This window comes from Cupressus sempervirens, chromosome 7 (assembly GCF_028749045.1).
Source record: "Cupressus sempervirens isolate cs-2001-9-10 chromosome 7, ASM2874904v1, whole genome shotgun sequence".
Lineage (NCBI taxonomy): Eukaryota > Viridiplantae > Streptophyta > Pinopsida > Cupressales > Cupressaceae > Cupressus > Cupressus sempervirens.
In genome coordinates this window covers 200,148,744-200,157,653 of record NC_143124.1, presented here as the reverse complement: position 1 = coordinate 200,157,653, position 8,910 = coordinate 200,148,744, and positions in this window count along the sequence as shown.

Sequence of the window (8,910 nt, the reverse complement as noted above, 5' to 3'; positions counted from 1 at the left end):
GTGTACTAGTGTGCTTCCCCAATCCTTTACCTTCATGCCCCATTTTCTTCACTATCTTTAAGACAACATTCTTTGTATAAGAACAAATAAAATTTGCGAACACATTATCATTTGTTTCATATACTCTTTATCACAATTACTTTCACAAGCATGTTCAAATTCAACCTCATCCTTATAAAAATATTAAGTGAAATAACACTTTCTAGTACATAAATCTTATGCATTATAGAGGCATTGTGAACTGTTGGTTTTGACCTTGTACCATCATTTCCTGCTACAAGGAATTGACATTGTTTATTATTTTCTTCTTTCAATTTGATATTTCCTTCTTGCATGAACTCCTCTTGTTCAATATTGAAATTTCAATCTTTTATAAATTGGTTTCTTCTTGTAGTGTATTAACTTTTCTTGCCAAGTATTCTTTTCTTTTCTTTTGACTTTGTCAAAAAAATTCAACATTTATTCTTATTTATTATCTTTATCTTTGACTTAATCTTCTTGACCTTTCTTTGATTTAGATTTTATTAATATGAATATAAATTTTTGCATACATATACATATACATATACATATACATATACATATACATATACATATACATATACATATACATATACATATACGTACACACACACACACACACACACACACACACACACACACACACACACACACACACACACACACACACACACACACACACACACACACACACACACACACACACACACACACACACACACACACACACACACACACACACACACATTCATTGATCATTCATTTAGTCATTTTCTTGGGTGACTAGTTACTTGTGACCAATTATTTAATCTTTTAATTAGTCATTCATACTGATAAAATACAAACCATTACTAGAATTTGTTCACTTTTAGTCATTTTATAAATTTTTTTAGTCTTATGACTAAATATTTTAGTCACACAGTCATTTATTTGCCAAAAGTGTACTAGTGTGCTTCTCCAATCCTTTACCTTCATGCCCCATTTTCTTCATTATCTTTAAGACAACACTCTTCATAGAAGAACAAATAAAATTTGTGAACACATTATCACTTGTTTCTTATACTCTTTATCACAATTACTTTCACAAGAATGTTCAAATTCAACCTCATCTTTATTAAAATATTAAGTAAAATAACACTTTTTAGTACATTAATCTTATGGATTATAGAAGCATTGTGAATTATTTGTTTTGACCTTGTAACATCATTTCCTGCTACAAGGAATTGACTTTGTTTATTATTTTCTTCATTCAATTTGATATTTCCTTCTTGGATGAACTCCTCTCCTTGTTCAATATTGAAATGTTAATCTTTTATAAATTGGTTTCTTCTTCTAATGTATTAACTTTTCTTGCCAAATATTCATTTCTTTTCTTTACCTCGTCAAATAAATTCAACATTTCTTCTTATTTATTATCTTTATCTTGACTTAATCTAGTACTTTTTCAAAATTGTAAATGTCATCTAAAAGATTAAATATTTCTATTTATTTTTATTTTCAAAGAAGTACCATTTTTAAAAATGTTTTCTTACATTTCTTCAATTCTTCTTTTGAATCATTTAGTTTCTCTTTCTTTACTCTATTCACTTTTCTTATTGAGATTAAAATGTTAACTTACTTTCTATATCAAAGTTTTAGAACTATTATCTTCTTTCTCATTTCACAATAAGACAAATTATCTAAATAAAAAATCTAACCTAGCACACTTTCAACATGGTATTAAAATTTTTATCTATTAACATAAATTAATTTTTAAATATTCTAGATCAACATAATAGAAGGAAAGCTGTACAAAAAACTAACCTTTAAAAAAAAATAGTAGATAATATTGAAGAATTTGCTATGTAACTCTAACTTATTTTCAATGGCATCTTGACATCCCTTAGCAGTAACACCATTATCCAATAATTTTGGCTCCCAAAATCAGCATTTACAAGGCTATAGTATTTACTTATTATCTTCTCCAAGTTTATGAATTTTTTAGCTTCTTGTCACGAGAGATGGGTTTGTGTAAAACTAGTCCTCATGAAACTATTAGAAATATTTTGAATAACTAGGGGAGGGGGAGGTGAATCAATTAGTCAAGGTCCATGATAAGTACCATTTTAGTGAACAAACATTAAACATTCAATATTCTACTTGTCTCGTTGTACCTGTCAATCTCTACTAAATATTGATAAACAATCTTATTAGAAGATGACTGTCCTATTATAAAAAACTTGTTGAATGTAAAACATCATAAAAAATTCAACACAAGTTTGATAGTAGGATTTTACATTGAAACCCAATTAGGGAAATAATACCAGCAACATGTCACCACTTTTTCACTATTTTGGAGTGAGCTTTGTTAGGAGCCAACCCTATTAAAGGTTATAATAAACACTATTAAATGTGATCTGATTAGAGGATTTAATCACCCTATTAGGAGTGGCCTTATTAGAGGACTTTGATCATTACATTTATAATGTCACCTTGGTAAAGGATTTACATAGACAATTAAGTCCTTCAATGAATGTTAAGTCAATCTTTGATTAAAAATATTTCAATTCAAATTGTTTAAAATGATTAGAAAGAAACAAATAGGATTTGATCTATATAATTACAACCCACTTTGTAAATTTATATCACTTGTTTGGTTCATGTGTTGAAAACTGATAATCCCCCCTTGTCAACTCTATCTCTAATTCGCTTGGCAACCCTTCAAGAAGTCAATCATCACTTCACAACAATCTTAAGCCTTAATCTTAGATTGACTTATCAACTTCAGCAACATCTACACAAGCATTCCTTTCTCTTTCCTTGCTCTCACACTCATACATTCTCATTGACTCTATGCCTCCTTAAATATGTAAATCGATCTTTTCCATTTTTCATGATCATCATAGATCTTGGGGTTTACAATCTATTTCATTAGGTTCATTATATCTATTCATCTTCCTTCTTTTTTCTAGAAACTTCTCATACATTGAATTTGATCATAGGTATTCTACCTAATCCTCTAATTGAATTAAATGATCCAACTCACCAAACATGTCATCAACATAGTTTCCATATCTGACTTGAAATCAATTGAGTCAGTTGGAAATCATGATTCTTTTGTGCATTCTAAATACTATCACTTGGCAATCACTATGTTTTGACACTCAGTCATCACTGAATAACTTGGGGCATTGTAGAGCTCTTGGATCAACATCAACTATCTTGCTTGGTTGATATTGATGCTCAATCGACACTAGTTTTTCTTGACTTGTACTATGGCTCGATTGACAATAGCATCACTCAACATTCCTTAGTCTTTTACTCTATTGCTTAGTCAAACTTTATATGACTAATATATCTTGACCCATACTATAAATACTTGAACACCAACATGATATAAACAATCACTTTGTCTTATCAAAGCCTAACTAGTCAAATGTCCATTGTAGCTTCCTTTCCATATCTCAACCTTTCGTCTAGGTTCTTTTGTTATGAGCGATTTCTCAGATCCTCTTCATCAATAAAAATAGATATGGCATTAATATTAGGTGGAAAAAAGTCTCATCAGTAGATTTGACAACAATGAAAAACAACAACTGTTTCAATTGTAGTTTCCAATAGAAATATGTGCCAATGAGTTTGACCCAAAAGCTACACAATGAAATCTTAATAGAAATGTCACAATTTGACTAGTTGTGTAATATATCTCCTATTTATTAGCTTCTTTTTATCCAATGATAAATTTCCAAATGAAAAAATTCCAGTGATCTGACCCTTTCTCTTTCAAGAAGCTTCAATCTCTTTAGTCAACAATGCATTCTCATTTGTTATTTTCTCTCTCTTTGTCTGCAAACAAGGATAAATTATTAAAAATAACATATATTTTTTTAGCACATGACCATTTTGGTATAAAAAATTCACACAACTATAAACCTTAAGCTTTTAAATCTTTGGCTTTGATACCATGCTAGGAATTTGGAACTAAGGAAGATGCTTTGTTATCATATTACGCTTTATCCTAATACCTTATTGGAACTAAGAATATAGAGGTAAAGAGAAAAAGTATTGATCAAATTGTATCTTTAACTAACTAGTTTATAATTGAACTACTAATTTACAATAGACATCTTCTAGACTTGACTTTACTTACAAACATGACTTCAAACTTCCCTACATACTTTACTTATTTAAAACATATATCTTGGGGACTCACTTCCACTGCCTTCCTCACTTGCAATAGATATATTAGAAATATAAAATAAAGAATTGAAATAGAATGCCAAAATCTAATTTTTAATTTAAAATTGAGACTTAGTTTGCTTCAAAGTTTCCTATTAATTTTTTCATCTAATGTCATGGTTAACTTGACTTATTAACGAACTAGTTATTTTTTACTAGAGTCAAAATTATTTCTAATAGAAAGGGGATGATACACTCATGAAGGAGAACATATCAATTAAAGGAGTTAAGGGTCCATTTGGTTGTTTGAAATTAGCAAATGTAGCATTTGTCTAGTATTATAATCTATAAAATGTTGGATTTGTTAATCAAAATTTTAGTTCTGGAAATATGGTAGAACCCCTTTGGTTCCATTGAAATTAGATGGAGAATTTTTTCTTCCTATGTTCAGTTGACCTCCAATCTGATAAGAAAGATGTTTTATCTTGTCAAATTATACCAAAATCTGTTTTGAACATTTGACAACCCTTTTTCTATATTGTGCCTCTACAATGTTCTATCTTATCATTTATGACTTCTACAAGTTACAATACACCTCCCTTACACATCATACGCACACACTAGAAGAAACTAAATTAAAAAATTAAGATAATATAAAATTAAAAAATATAATTTACGCATGTTGTCTGCTACAATTTGTAATTTTGTTGAAGAGTGGATCAAATTTTGAGTGAATTTCACATGGGTTCTCAATGAGTTTGAACAAATAGTGATCATATTCCTATGTATTATATTATGATTTGGAGAACTGGTAATTTGATAAAATGGTGTAGCTATTCCGTGGGTGCGAGTGGATTCAATCATTACAGTCACACCTCCAAATATTCAAGTATCATCCCTACCACCGAAGCAACTAATTCTTATTCAAACTATTGCCCGATTTTCATTTGGGTACAATCATATCAGGCATAAACGTTGGAAAATTAGAGTCATCTCACATAAGGATAAGTTTGGCTTGAAATTATATGCACAGGAAATGGCCAGAATAACAAGTTAAGAAGTTAGAAACCGAGCGGTCTACATGGGCTCAAGCTCCCGAGAAATCTCATTCGATCATTTTTCTAGTATAACAACATTTCTAGTTTACACAAGAATACAATTATGAAGATCAGTGACTGCTTGATGACACGAATAAGATTTTAGTGTCATTCTACAAGATAAAACAGCAGATACAATAAGTACTGAAGTCAACATGTTTTTGAAATATGGATTAGAGGAATTGGGAATTAGAATTGTCAATTTCAATTCTATCTTTTGAGGTGGAATCAACAAATCTTTCTTTTTAGATCAAAATGGAAATGCGCAACCCAAATGCCAATCCAAATTTGATATTTCTGAAATGCAAATTAGAAATTTTAAGAATGAACAAATTCCAATTCCAACTCAATTCCCACAAACAAGCTGGCCTAAAGGTTAGGACTGGAAAGAAGAAAGATAGAAAAACTTTCAAAGAGAAAAGAAGAAGTCTAAACACAAAAAAAAGAGGGGTGGAGAGGTGTTTGACGTAAGTTGTTAGAACTCGTTTATATCTTAAACTATCCAAATCTGAAAGGTATATTCATGAGTTGATTTCTATTGTTGCTGACATCCATATTTTTGAAGCAGTTTGAATTCAGTTTATTGTAGCTTGCAATTTACTGAAAATTGTTGAGCTAATACAGATGTTCAGATTGATTATTATAATAATATTTGTTACCTGCAATTAGAGTCCATATTTTTTATTTTCTTTCAATGTATTTAAGGTTACTTGTGAAGAGTTTCTAAGATATTTCTTGATTTGCAGCTTCAACAACTGAGATCCATTAAGATTTCTTCTAGTTGTCGATCCCAACAGTTCTTTATCTCTAAAATAATGGAGATTATGCATGAAACATCAATTTCTTGATGGCTTTAAAATGGACCTCATACATTAACTCATTATATTAAAAGATTAAGTTCAATAAACGTAACCAGCATTAGCATACACAACTTATTAATAATAGTTTAGCAATTACCAGATAAATCCTGCTCAGGGACAAAGTCGTCGATCAGCAAATCTTCCTATTCAAATACAATGAACAAACGGGTTGCTGGTTGAACTATCCCACTCTTCAAATTATTTCTAACTATAATGACGATAGAAATAATATCCACCAATCATATTAATAATGCCTACTTTGAAGGTTGAACAGTCAAAGTTACGTTTATTGATAATTTTCAGAATTATAATGATGCCCTCGATTCCAAAATGGTTTTGGCTACGGGGCAACTTATAATATGCACCGTAGCCAGTGTTAAATAGTATTAAACTACAATATTTTCACTGTAATTTGCGTAGACTGCGCCTTCCAAAATCATGTTGGAAAAGTCTAGAATTCCCATTCAGTAACTATTCTTTGTTTTTTTATTGTCCCGGAGCATTATTGAAGATTACCGAAGAATCTTAAATATACTGGTGAAGGAAAGAATCTTATCATATTCCTAACTCAGATTTGTGTCCCATAAATGGAGGAGACGGGTAGTAATTACCAACGGTGGCAACCTAACGGAACTATACGCACGCTACGGGAAGGGCCATTTAAAACACAACTCAGCCAGTATCAACAAACGTCTAAAGGCCAAGTGTTTGAATTTTCTGGCGTGACGAATTGCAGGGTTGGCAATTCAATTGCATTTCATTGATACGCCAGGTACAATATTTAGCTCTTCTCTATAAAAATAAAGTACATATATTGCTTCCGAGAAAAGTTATTTCATGGGATTTTCAAAATTAGCATTCAATGGATGGATCTTCACACATCGTCTTGATTTCTGAGTTTCCTTGTACCTGATTCAACAGTCACACGGTCAAATCGTCGGTCTTATGCCAAACCACTATTCAGTATTTTACCTTTGCTAAATATTTCTAAATCCCATTTCGCATCATCTGTTTTCGGAAATTGGCCTGGAATCATTAAAAATGTTATAGCTTGTGAAATTACACTGAAAAATGTTTATGATGACCAACCCTAGCACATAATTTTAAAGGACTGATTAACATTTAAAAAATTTATTATTTTTTCCACTTGACAGCATTCAATTTTGTACTTCAATTTTGGGAATTGATTTGTATGTGAAAATCAAATGAGTATTGCGTTAGTCTTTAAACAGAACGATGAGGTTTGAAAAGAAAACACGAGTGTTCCTGGAATCCTGCTAGTTCCTTATTGCAAATATTGTTCTAATAATAGTATAGATGGGGCTTTGAAAAAAGTAGTAGGTCCTTTAGACTAAAAATGATTGGTGTACAGATCGATTCGGTTGACCTATATCAGTATAAGTTAATTGGATCAATCTATATATGTCTGGTATTGGTTGATTGGCTCCACCTATACTAGGATTATTTCAAGAAGAGATGATCCATAAACAGAACTAGAAAAGATAAAAATGACTGGGAAAAAGAGTGATTTAAATACAAATGCATTCATTGAGCATAAAATTATTAAAGGGTGTGAGCTAAAAGTTCTTAAATAATAGATGCTTTCATTTTAAGATGGTAAAAAGTAAAATATTAATTTATAAATAACATCATCAAATGATTTGTGGTCTATATAAATAGAACTTTTTATGTATAATATCATTAAAAAATTATAGCACTTTTTTTATAAAACATATATCTCGTGTGAAAGAGATATTTATTTTGAACCTTCAAAGATGACTTTTAATGTACCATAGTGAAATTTAGCAATAACACTAAAATGTATTGTCCTCAATTATTTTATTTTATTTTTAAATTTAGTAGGAGAAGAGTTAATGAAATGAGTTAATGTTCTTGGACGCTTCAACACATGTCAATATGCTTCTTTGTACAATAACAATAAAAGCAATATTCCAATTTTTAAAAAAAAATTTAGTAGAATAAGAAGAGTTAGTTAATGAAATGAGTTGATGTTCTTGAACACTTCAACACATGCCAATATGCTTGTTTGTACAATAACAATAACACCAAAATGCCATTTAAAAAAAATAAAATTTAGTAGAGAAAGAAAAGTTAATGAAGTGAGTTGATTTTCTTGGATGCTTCAACACATGCGAATATGCTTCTTTGTACAGTACCTTTCATCATCTCATTCTTACTATTTTAATATGCAAAAAGAGACCTTGTCTCCTATGAATCCATCTTCGAAGAAAATTATTCAAACTCTTCTTTCATAGTTTGTTTTTCTATATTATTGATGGATTATTTGTGGAGTAACTAGAATCCTTATGTTCATTATCATGATTGTCCATCCATGATTGTAAGTAAGAGGATTGCAAGAAGTCCATGTGAATGAACATATTTGTTAAGTTATTTTTTTAAAATAATTAAAATCTGTTAATTTATTTTAAGTTTTTATACCAACTATGAAAATCAAAACTCATTGTATCATTATTAATTTGATACTCTAGCATGTCATTAATTTGTTCCCATATTTTTCCATTATATTATGAGTCCTATCAAGTGTAAACATTTGTCAATAGAAACAAATAAATTATTTTTAGAACATCAATAATATGATCACTCATTTACTCCACATTAGTAGGCTCAAGTTTAGATTCCACTACAAAACAATATTTTTACTTTAAAATAATCTTATAAAAAATATCCAAGGGATATAATTTTATGGGGTTACTTAAGATATTATTATTTTCTATTTAAAAATAAATAAAAAT